Here is a 12,398-nt window from a genome sequence, read left to right on the forward strand (position 1 = left end):
AATTCTCATGTTGAGGTCCTAACCTCCCGTACATCAGAATACAGCTCTATTTGGAGATAGGGTCTTTTTTTTTTTTTTTTTGCAAAGATTTTTATTTATTTATTTGACAGACAGATCACAAGTAGGGAGAGAGGCAGGCAGAGAGAGAGAGAGGAGGAAGCAGGCTCCCCACTGAGCAGAGAGCCCGATGAGGGGCTTGATCCCAGGACCCTGAGATCATGACCTGAGCCGAAGGCAGAGGCTTTAACCCACTGAACCACCCAGGCGCCCCTGGAGATAGGGTCTTTTAAGGAGAACTATAATAAACATAAAATGAGGTCTCAAGGGGGCTAACTTAGTGCAGTATGATTGGTGTCCTTTTATAACAAGAGATTAGGATGTAGACCCACAAAGGAAGGCCATGTAAAAACATAGGAGGAAGGTAGCCAACCACAAACAAGCTGAGAGCCTCAGAAGAAGCCACCTCTGCTACCTGAGGTTCAGAATTCCAGCTTCCAGGACTGTGAGGAAATGAATTTCTCTTGTTTAAAGCACCCAGCTTGGGGTCAATTGTTAGGGCAGCCCTAGTAAACTAACATACTCCAGGAGTAGGAACTTTCTAAGATACAGTTGCTGAGCTTCCAACTGCCATGTAATAAGGAGAACTTAGAAGGGCAAAAATGGCCCTGAGTTGCCAAGAGACAATCTGGCACAGCTGGCGTGTGTTGGGCACATGCTGGGAATCAGGCATGGATGGAAGCACTTTGCACATGTTGTCTCAATTTGATCCTCCTTTCTACCAATTTAAAGTAATTCTGTCAGCCACACTGTGATATACAGGTAGGAAAACGAGACTCAAAGACGTTTCTTTTCCATGGTCACCCAGTTGGTCTCTGGTAATGGGGAGCTGACATTGACCCCTGCAGAGGACCTCTCAGTCACTGCAAATGTGCTTTCCTCACTGGTCTACCCAGGAAAAACCTGCAGATCTTTAAGTCTATATTACTTCCTTGGTTCCTTTTTTATCAACGACCATACCTGCACCCTGCCCCAACCCAGGACCAACCTCCCTCCTCCCCACAGAGTACACCATTTCCTCCTTTATTCCCTCCACACTGCTATCATGTGTGGACTTCTCCCTTGTACCAAATGGTATCAAAGATTGGGAATGGCCAGTAATGGGAGAATGAACAAGTCAACTATGCTTCATTTACTCAATATCATGTTATATAATAATAATATAACTATATAAGTCAAGACAGGATTGTAGCGAAGAGGTTATAATAATTTTAAAAACAGATTAGTTTTAAATAATCCTAAGTAAAAAAGCAGGATTTGGTGTGATTATATGTACTTAAAAAATAAAATAAAATCCTAAACAAGTTGAAAATGGAGGAAAATTGTCTTAGCCATGATTATCTTGGGGTGATTTTTATTCCCTTAGCTTTGTTGTTTATATTTTGCTTCAGAATTAGCAATGAAGGAAATGATTTTTTTTTATAATGGACTTTTGAAAAATCTGCATCCTGTACTAAAGAATTTTTCTGCCAATCCCCTTATGTTCTGCTGAGGGACACTGTTCAGAAGAATTCTCTGTGATGGGGAGAGAGCGGGCCACCGTAAAACTGAAGCATCAAGAACATGGAGGCTCAAGAAAGGTCCTTGTTTTTCTCCTCCTCAGTATAAGTGGCATCTCCTGAGGGCCTTCCCAGATCAGCCTGGGCAATGTTGATACATCCATGGTGCCTAGGCTCGGAGGGAACTAATGCAGCTCCACCCTGACCCAACCTGGCTCCTTCTCGAATCCCCTCTGAAAACCTCCCAGTAGGCTTCTGGACTTAAAAGACACCTAGCAGGAAAGAGTTCACATGTCTGAGCCAGCCATCCTGCCACCTCGCCTGCAACCAATTAAAGAGTTCTACCAAAATGTATTCTTCTTCTGGCCCTGGTCCTGGTTCACCCAAAATAAGGTTAATTCTTCTCATGACATCCTCTATTACTTCACGTGAATCCTCTCTAGATCTGGTTCATAAGCCCAGAAATTCTGTGTGTTTGGCTGCTGGCTATATTGGTAATGTGTCACAAGGAGTCAGTACTCAGTAAATGTAAAACGAATGAACACTTGAATGAGTAAATGAATGAATGAATGAATGAATATGGTCCATGAATCTTATCTTCTCCAGGCCAGGTATCCTCAGTTCCTTCTACAAGTCTCCTCTGATGTGGTTCCTGGACCCCCTGGGACGCTCATCACTTTCTTTTGGATATCATCTGACACGGCAATGTTCCTATTCCAGCGTAGAACTCAGCGATCTGTATCACAGCCCCAGGACTGTGTGAATGGTGCATAAGTTACAGGAACCGTAACTTCCCTCATTTAGAATAATCTGTCTACGATGTAGCTCAAGATCTTAATAAATGTTGACAAAGCCACTTCTGCTAAAAAACAAAAAACAAAAACAAAAACTTAAAAAAAATTGGAGTTTTTAGGGTTTAGGGCCATGATTATAAATCCCAGCAGCACTGGGGTCCCTATTTTGATGATTCAAAACACCATGCAAGGTAGTGGAAAAGGCAGAGGCCAGGAGTTGAAAGACCTGGACTCTGATCATTGAAGTAGTTCTAGCTAATGCTGGGTACCAGGCTCACTCTGGGCCAGGCGTGGTGTAACAGGTCTCACACGTGGATTCCCAATTCTATCCCTGTTGAAAACATAGATGCTATTTTTAAAAAAGATTTTATTTATTTATTTGACAGAGAGAGATCACAAGTAGGCAGAGCAGCAGGCAGAAGCAGGCTCCCCACTGAGCAGAGAGCCCCATGTGGGGCTCTATCCCAGGACCCTGACATCATGACCTGAGCCGAAGGCAGAGGCTTAACCTATGAGCCACCCAGACGCACCCATAGATGCTATTTTCATCCATGTTTTACAAAGGGGAATTGAGGCTTAGGGAAGCCAAGCTACTTGCCTAAGCCTGTCTCCATCCTTTAATTGCCAAGGAATCTTGAGCTGGCCACTCAGGCTCTGTGCTTCATTTTCTTTATCGGTCAAATGAAAATAAAACCTACCTTGGAGTGTTATTGGGAGGATTTATTGAAAGGATGCAGTGAAAGTAACTATTAAAACCCACAGATTTGCAATACATTATTATAAAGGCTCTGACTTTCCAGCACACAGTCTGGAGACCTAGACTCCAATTTCCTCTCCTTGTCTGTGCATTCTACATTGCTGTCAGTTGAGGTAACAAATGTTTTCTTCCTTTCTTGAATCCTGGCCTTTCTGTAGATTAAGAGTAATTACTCCCAAATGGATACATGAAAGTCCAATTTATGCCTAACATACATCAAGCCATCCATAAATATGCGTTTATATTTTATTTATTATTCTTCATGAAATCTACTTCAAGTGAAAACAAACAAATCCACTTTTCCCCTTTTAAATGATCTCAGCCCGAAAGGCGTCTTTTTGCATTACTCTTCCAGCAGAGGGCACTGTTTCTCTATAAAGCAGGTGATCTTTCAAACAGGATCATCAGATTTTGGAGGGGGTACAGTTTCCCAGAAACCCCAGAAACTGATGCATAGCAAAGTACTAGGAAGGAAAAATAGGAAAGATGCCATTTGGGTTTACTTCCCAAAGAGAATTTTCAGTTAGTGCAGGAATGCCGGTGCTTGTGTTTCTTAATATTGTGTCGATTTTCATTTAGAAATCACAGAATGTGATTAGAGCCTTACAGACCATTTAGCTCACAGATCACAAAGAAATAGCCTGTGAGCTCCATTCAGCCCACATTCATGTTTTCTTCCCTTGCATCATCATCAGCATCATCATATCATTAGATTAATATTAGCTTAAGCAGGGGATTGAACATAAAGATTTCTTAGTATTTCTTTGAAAGCGAATCAGAAGCTCTCATAACCCTGAGCCCATAGGCCACCATGATGGCAACTGGCTGGAATTCAATAAATTCCACTGTTTTGGACAGGGCAGGTTTTGCTTCCTCCCTTTAGTCCCCATCCAGCCTGCCTCATGGGTTTACATCAGCTATTTAGACCCAAAAGTACTTGAGTTTACAACCTGCAGATTCTGGTCCAAGTTCTTCATGTTACAGATGAGGACTATGAAGCCCAGAAACAGGAAGACCCATGCTCAAGGTCACACCACAAGGAGGCGCGAAGACCAGGCTAGATACCAGGCTTCCCAATGGGGTTTCTTCAAAATGAAGATTGGTCTTGGCATTTGCTTATGCCTTGGTAGGCAGGAAGCTTCAGCCCTTGACTCCTCTTGCAGGAGGCTGGTGCTCCCTAGCAGGTCGGAGGGACCACGACAAGGGTCCAGACGGTGTAAGATGCAAACTGGAGGAGGGCAGAAAGAGAGAGGGGAGGCTCGGTTTTGTTTCTCAGACTTTTGATTTCTTCTATGGATGGGACAGGATTTGCAGAACGGAGTCAAAAAGCCTTAGTTCTTCAAAATGGCTGGGCTTTTGTTGCCTTGTCTGTAAAATGGAAAGCACAATTACTTTGTGGAGGTTGCATGAAAATTATTCATTCTATGAGTAAAGTGTCTGTGATCCCTCCAACCCTTCAATTATTACCTGCCTACTAGATGGCAAATACTGAGGGCACAGCCATGCCTGGAACGGGGTGGGGTTGGGGGGGGGGGGGTTAGCCCTCAGGAAATGGGAACAATTATTGAGGAGAAACAGGAGAGACAGGATCTCTGTTACTCAGTGCAGACTCTATGCCTTTAGCCTCAAGCCCTCCATGGCCCATCAGCTCTTTTCCTAAACCTGTGGTTCTCACCTTGGTTGCGTATTAAAATGTCCTGGGATGCTTTTACAAACCTTGATAGCCAAGCTTCCTCCCAGACCAAGTGAGTCAGAATCCCTCCGGGTGGGATCCAGTCATCACAGCTGTTTAAAGTGACTCGTGTCACTGCAGTGTGCAGCACAGTTGAGGACCACTGTCTTAAATCCTCTCCCTACCCTGCCACAGCTCCAACCCTCTTCCTGACCTAAGAACCACCATAGGTATGCACATCCCTTCCCCCAGCCCTACCCTTGTCCCTGGACTCTGGGCAGATTCGTTAAACCCCTCTGAGCCTTCTTTTTCTTATCAGAATAACAGGGCTATTGAGGAGACAGTTGGTAGCCTACCAACATCCAGGATCTCCTTGTCCTCTCCAAGAAGAAGGCTGATTTTGGAAGCGGACAAGCTCTGGGGGTAGGTCTGGCTGGCCTCAGGGTTATTCAGTCATCCTTGTTTTGCAATGATGGGTTTAGAGATGAGACTGTGGACCTAAATCTGTTAGATGAGACCTGAGAGGAGGTTTCTAGGAAAAGCTTTTATGCTCTTGAAAAGAACAACTAGGGTGCTGGGTGGTATCTTGATTTGACACTGGAAGCTGCTGCCACCATCTCGTGACCCGGTGGGAGCAGCACTGGGGCACAACATTTAATGATGAATTTTAACAGGAGTTTTTAGAAGATTAAGTCAGAAAGATGATGAATGGAGAGCTAATATCTGCTGAGTCCCTCTCATGTTCCAGATTGCCTATTGGGTCCAGTATGAGCTCATGTTTAAGTCTGACAGCCATGGTCAGGTCTGCTGATGGAGTTAGATCTGTCGATTTTAATTTCAGCTCTATTTTTTAGGTAAATAATTTTTTTAAAGGATTTTATTTATTTATTTGATAGACAGAGATCACAAGTAGGCAGAGAGGTAGGCAGAGAGAGAGAGGGAAGTAGGCTTCCTGCTGAGCAGAGAGCCCAATGCTGGGCTCAATCCCAGGACCCTGAGATCATGACCTGAGCCACCCAGGTGCCCCAGGTAAATAATTTAAACTCACCAAACCTCAGTTTTCTTATCTGTGAAATGGAAATAATGGAATCTACACATCACGTGATTTTTGGCAGGATTACATCAATGAATTAAATACAGAAAAAAATGCATGTAAATAATCTAGCACACCATTAAGACTCCACAAAACCATGCATTACATTTTTTAAAAAATAAACTCTTGAAACCATGTTATTACTGTTATTACGGTTCTCATCATCTGTTCTCACTCTTTACATAGGAATAAAATGAGAACCACAAAGCCCATTGACTTGCTTAAGATACCACAGTTTTTAAGTGGCAAAGCTGAGGTTTAAACCCCAGAACTCTTACTCTGAATCTGTTGCTTGCACCTTTCCTCTGATCTCTGCTTGTCATGCTTGCTTGAGGAAATCCCCAAATTCTCCTGCAGCAGCTGAGAAGTGCCTGGGGGATCCTTCCATTAAGGTTTGGGAGCAAACCAGGTGAAAAGGAGAAGCTGAGCCCAAGGCATGCCCGTGACTAACTGTGAAAGGCAAGGAGCCCTTCAGTAGGACACTTACTAGGTTTGCAAATATCCAAGGATGGGAGGGCCACAAACTATCAGGGTTCGAAGAATCCTTTCGAGATCAAATAACCCAACCTCATCCCATGTTGAAATTCTTAGTGGCTCACCCCTTGAAATGGGGGCTTCCTACTTTCCAGAGCAGGGCCGTTTTAATTCTTAAAGTATTCTACCATTTGTTGAGACAACTCTTTCCTCTCTTGAACTTCCATCGATTATTTTAAAACTCATTCTTTTGCTGCATGGCAGACCACCCTTTAGAAAGGCGGTGATGACAGCTCATTCACCTGAGTCTTCTCCTCACCTCCAAGCTCCCCTCCCTCAGCTTTCCCAACTGATCCTCTAACTGTTCCAGTTCTTTCCAGTCCCACTACCATCCTGACACCTCATTTTTTAAAAAAAATTTTATTTAAGAGAGAGAGAGAACAGCACAAAGGGGATGGGAGAAGGAGAAGCAGACTCCCCACTGAACCAGGGAGCCCAATGCCGGGCCCGATCCAAGGACACTGGGATCATGACCTGAGCTGAAGGCAGACGCTTAACCGACTGAGCCACCCAGGGATCTGCTGGCCCCTCTTTTGACACAGGGAGACAGAAATGGAATCAACACCCATTGGATGATTACCTAACAGTTAGAGCTGTTCAGCAATGGATCAGTGGCTGATATGCAACATTATTGCTTTATGTAAATTAGACCTTAAGAATCACTGGGTAAGGGGGAAACAATCGCCTTATGGGGTGGGCATCTATTGTTTGTTTGTCCAACATCCCTACCACCTCTTATGGAGCTGGGATTAAAATTCACTTGGGTGAATGATCAAAGTCCTCCAGTACAGTCTGGCTACAACAGTTAGCAAGGTGCGCCACTTCTCTCTAGCTGAAGCAAAATACGGCCCTTGCTGGGTTGACCAGAACTCCCCTTCCTAATTGCGCGTGTGAGTGGCTAGAGCCACTGGTTGTCACAGGGGCTCTTGGACAAGCTGGTGCGTATTTCCTGCAAAACCCCTGGAGTAGCTAGCTTCCTCTTCCTGTCTTACTAAGCCCATTTCCCCACTTTTCTTTTGAAAATTTGAATTCCTTTGTATTTTCCAGAAAACTTCTTCCTGGCATATATTAGCTAGATACAGTTTCTGTTGCTTACATGTAAAGACCCCCGGTTCACGTGGTAATAGAATAGCAGGACAAATAATACTATGGAATACTAATTAAAAAGTCTCAAAACATAGATAAAGAGAAAAATAAAGATAACATTTACTTTATATTATTATACTTGCTGTATTTATTCTATATCGTATATAGAATATTTTTTATTTTAATTTTTTTAAATTAAGTTTTTATGGTAGGATAACATGTGCCCACTGTGGAAAATTGGGGGGGGGGGACAGAAAATCGCACGTTACATATTACCTATATAAAATCATTGCTTGGCTGCCAAAAGTGTGAGTCTATGCCTGAGGGCAGAACTTAGGCCATTCCACACCAGCCTGATTTCTTGGTTACCTTTGGGTGTGTTTTTATTTCACTGGGAATGTGGGCCAGTGCTTATTTTCACAGCCAAATTAATTAATGAGAAAATCCTCAGACTTTCCATCGATCATTTCCAAACACCCACTTTTGATGAGTCAGTTGCCATTTGAACAATATAGGATAATTTTCAAATTAATTAAAGCGAGACAACAATACGGCCCATTTCTTACTCAAGTATCTCCAAGGGATTCTGACTTCATTAATCTTGGGACTAGCACTCTCAAACAGAGGAAGGACATTAATCATGTCTCTCTGGTGGGGGAGGGGCCGGACCCAGAGAGTGAGCGGCTTGTCGGGTATAGGGAAATGCTAGGGTAATTGGGACTCTCTCCAGCTTGGAGTCTTTCTCATTTTTTTTTTTTTTCTCCACCAGACAATCAATCAGCGATATCTGTATATTTAGTGGATAGCTATTATGTGCTAATTGTTTTGCCAGTACATAGGAGAATGTGAAACACAGATGACGTTGGGATCTAGTTCCCACCCCTCTTAGCCCAAGGAGCAAGAAGAGACAGATGTGTAAGGTGCAGCGAGATAAGACCATGGTGTCCATTAAGTGTAAAGCAGCTGCTATTTTCTTTTCTGAATACGGTGTAAAATCAAGTTTCTTAGCATTTGTACCTTTCCTTTGCTTCTGTAAGTATTTTTAGGATATGCTAGGCACATTGCTGGGGTAGAACCACTAGCCAAGCTCTCTTCCACATGCTATCCCTTCTCTCAAGGGCTTGCCACCACCCCATGAAGGAGGCACTTCCATTTGCATCCTGCAGGTAAGGCCGTGGAAGGCAGGGGAGCCCTCTCCCTCTGTGCAAGCTCTCCCTATGTGATTCCATGTCCTAACCTCCAGCATGCTCAGGTGTTCCGGACCTCTTTCTCAGGCCAGCTCTGTCTCCCTCTCCTGAACTCGAGGGTCATACCCAAGTCCCAGCAGGCCTCTCCACCTAGAGGTCCTGCAGGCAGGGGGATCTCACTATGCCTCAGAGCAAAGCTGTCTCATTTCGTCCCCCAAACCTGTTCTACCTCTTTCCTTTCTAAGTCCCAGCAAACCGTGTGTCCACTAATATCCTGGCAGGAGTTCTAAGAGTCAGCCTAGATGCCCCCTCTCCTGCATGCCCTTCTCTGGTTCAATCATCCATAATTGCTACTTCTTTCAACTATTTCAAAATCTTCGCTGTCTCCCTCTCTATGACTGTGGTTCAGGCATTCCTCCTTCATCTGCTACTTACTAGCCAGCCAGCCTGTCTCTTCTTCCCATCCCTCTTGGTGCCATCTCCCATGCTTCAGCCAACAGGATTTTCATAAATGCTTATGGTCATGCTATTCGCCTCCTTAAAAATCATTCAATGGCTCTCCAGTGCCTGGGCTACAGAAGCCAAACTTCTCTGCATATCATAAAGGTCTCTCAGAATCTGTTTTCGGTCCACTTCCCACCTTCTTGACTTGTCCCCTCCCTTTATCACCCAAAAAAACTCCCATTCATCTGTCAAAATGTAGCTCAGATACTATCTTTACTACAGGAAGACTTCCCTGACCCGTGAGATGGAAAAAAAAAATCTTGGGAAGGAGGAAAATGAGATTAGGTATTTATGTTTCTGACACCTTCCCTATAGGGTCATCCCAGCTGTGACTTCCAGATGTCCACAGAACACCTTTCAAAGTGATCATCCCCAGACAACTCTTCCCTTACAGGTTCCTATAGCCAATATCCTCCCCTATTGTTTTGGACCTGGGTTGGTAACAGCCCTGCTACAGCTAGTCTTGGGTTCCTGCATAGTCCCTATGAGTCCCCAACATTCTGCCACATCCCTGCACACGAAGGACCCATTGGTAGATAAAACTCTCCTTGAATTACCCGACTTTGGGCATCCCACCTGTTTCCCATGGCAGCCCTGGATCCACCAATAGTCTGCAAATTTCAGAATCACGTTTCCCCCTGTTCTCATTTCCAACCATATTATCTTCACTTCTGACTGATCTCTTATTGGACTTGGTTTGTAACTCTTTGGCTTAATTCTGGGGGCAAAGCAGCTTTTCTATCCTATTTGTCAAGAGAATGAAAAGACTATATAAGTTCCCAACTTTCATTTCCAATATATAGAACTTATCACAGGAATAACAACAAACCATGTTTCTCTCTCTCTCTCTCTGTTAGACTGTGAGCTCCTTTCCCAAGGCATAACTCTGTGTCAGAATATAGTAGACACTCAGTAAATAGTCAGTTAATGAATAAGCTGCTAGCAGGCACTTAATAAATATTTGTGGAATAGATGAATGGGATAAGAATTGGTGCCCTAAATTTGAGAGCCTTAGGGGCTGCTCTTGTTAATAAGTGAGACCCCTTTCCTCTTTTGTCCCCACGCCAGGATACTGGATTGTTATCTTGCCAGACCTGGGAATTTCCTGAAAGGAGTTAAAAACATCTCTTGTCCCCAGAGCACCTCAGGACCACGTACTCAGAGAAGGCACGCTTGAACCGCTAGCCAAACCCTCGTCCCCATCTTCTCTCCCATCCCCCTCATGCCCCCCCCTTCAGATCTGACAACTCTGCAGGAAACCAATTTGCTGTTAATCACCAGGGAGTTTTATTTACTTTGTTGAAAGAATTGAAAAGCAGTCATTTTTATTAGTGCCACAGCTGGTTCTCCCATCATGGAAGAAATACAATTACCCGTCTTGGTATGGCTGAATGCAGACAGCTACAACCCCATTATTCATTCTGGTAGGAAGCAGGCCTTTATAATGAGCAGGGAGGGAAAAATGCCCTGACCCCTCATTTATAAAGGGAACAAATCTTAGTTTCTGGAGTGACATCGCCACTGCCACCATAGAAAGAAAAGTTTATTTATTTATTTATTTATTGGTTACATAATAGGAATAGCTTTAGAGGCCTCATTGAGGGGGAGGGGAAAGAGTGTAGGCTCTGGCTTCCGGCCAGCTGGGGTTCGAACCCTGGACCTGTGTCTTGTCAGCTCTGGAGAGAGGGCCTGGTAATTCTCCTGAGCCTCTTTTTTCTTACCTGTGAATTAGAAATACAGGTCTCCCCTGCTTTTCCGAAGTGTGTGTTATGCCACATTTTCTTCATGAAGAACCTACACTGGTGCTTGTTTTTGCTCACCGGAAGAAACCTGAAGAGGCACTGAACATAGTCAGTCAATCAATCGATCAACCAATCTTAAAAAAAAGAAAAAAAGGGGCACGTGGGTGGCTCAGTGGGTTAAAGCCTCTGCCTTTGGCTCAGGTCATGATCCCAGGGTCCTGGGATCGAGCCCCGCATTGGGCTCTCTGCTCTGCAGGAAGCCTGCTTCCTCCTCTCTCTCTCTGCCTACTTGTGATCTCTGTCTGTCAAATAAATAAATAAAATTAAAAAAAGAAAAAGAAAAAGAAAAAGAGGCAAAAAGCAAACAGAGCCTTCATCATGGGTCTTGCAGGAGCACCTCCTCTGGCTGGCCGTGGCCCACCAAGCGCCCCCCCTGGGAACTCCACTCAGGACCGCAGCAGCCGGCTGCCAGAGCGCGATGGCCGGTGCCCGGGAACACCATCAGCCGCAGAAACCTGCAGTACTAGAACAGCTGCCCAGGGTGGGTGGATCCAGCCCCGGCCTCCCTCTCCTGCTGCATCTCCCACCCCACAAAGCCCGCATCTCCGCTGCGGTCGCACTGACCTGTGACCAGTTCCCCAGACCGTGCCATCCTTCCCTGTGCTTCTCTGACTTGGCACGTATGTCCTCTCCGCCTCAGTCACATGCCTTCACTTCCCTTGTTCCTCTGGCAAACTTCTTTCCTTAAAAGTGCCGGTTTCTCTGTGAATCCCGTGCCTCGGTTCCTCCCCTAGACAGACGCGGTGTCCTCCTCTGGAGGGTCTTGCCACACGCCGCGATGGACCCGTCTGCTCTCGGTGTTTGTTCCAAGTCCCCGTCTGTAAGCTCCTTGAAGAGCAGGAACCATGGGCTTCCACTCCTGGGTGCCTGGAGCTGGCGCAGGGCCCGCCAGAAGTCAGGGTCCATGAATGACCGACTGATCACAGGAAGGCTTAAGTACAGCACTTTTCGCTTTGCCTGGATACGGCAGACACGGCTGATGGGTTAAATTTATACCATGTTGGACCTCCCCCACTTTCCCGCTTCCACCATAGAGACACCCCAGTCATTAGGGAATGGGGGAGAGCCCTGTCACCCAGTTTTACCCAAAGAGAAATCGGAGGAGGTCTTCGGGGGGTACTTGTTCCTTGCTCTTCGACATCCTAACGAGATCTTGGGACAGAGTATTCAACTCTCAAAGCTCATTTGCCTTCGGGTAGCCTCATCATGTGACGTGTGAGCAAAAGACCGCCTTTGGAATCAGAGAAACGAGTTCCATCTGCAGGGCTTTGTATCCGACAACCAGTGGGACACGAGGGCTCCAGACGCTGACCTGGGCGGCAGAGAGCCGGGGTTCAAGGGCTCTCACAGTGTTTGGGCAAGAGCTTCAATCTGCCAGCCCCCAGAGCTCAGCACTGTCTCTCCCTTGGGCAA

General features: G+C 45.2%; 1 long non-coding RNA gene across 1 annotated transcript; it reads right to left on the reverse strand.

Moving 5' to 3' along the window:
- Positions 1-3,341: 3,341 nt before the first annotated feature.
- LOC309843209 lies at positions 3,342-11,784 on the reverse strand. Its single transcript, XR_014300008.1, has 2 exons — positions 11,550-11,784; positions 3,342-4,475 (listed from the first exon to the last, which is right to left on the reverse strand). It is a non-coding gene; the product is annotated as an uncharacterized lncRNA (long non-coding RNA).
- Positions 11,785-12,398: the final 614 nt, after the last annotated feature.

The sequence above is a fragment of the Mustela nivalis genome (assembly GCF_964662115.1).
Source record: "Mustela nivalis genome assembly, chromosome: 10".
In the NCBI taxonomy this organism is placed as follows: domain Eukaryota; kingdom Metazoa; phylum Chordata; class Mammalia; order Carnivora; family Mustelidae; genus Mustela; species Mustela nivalis.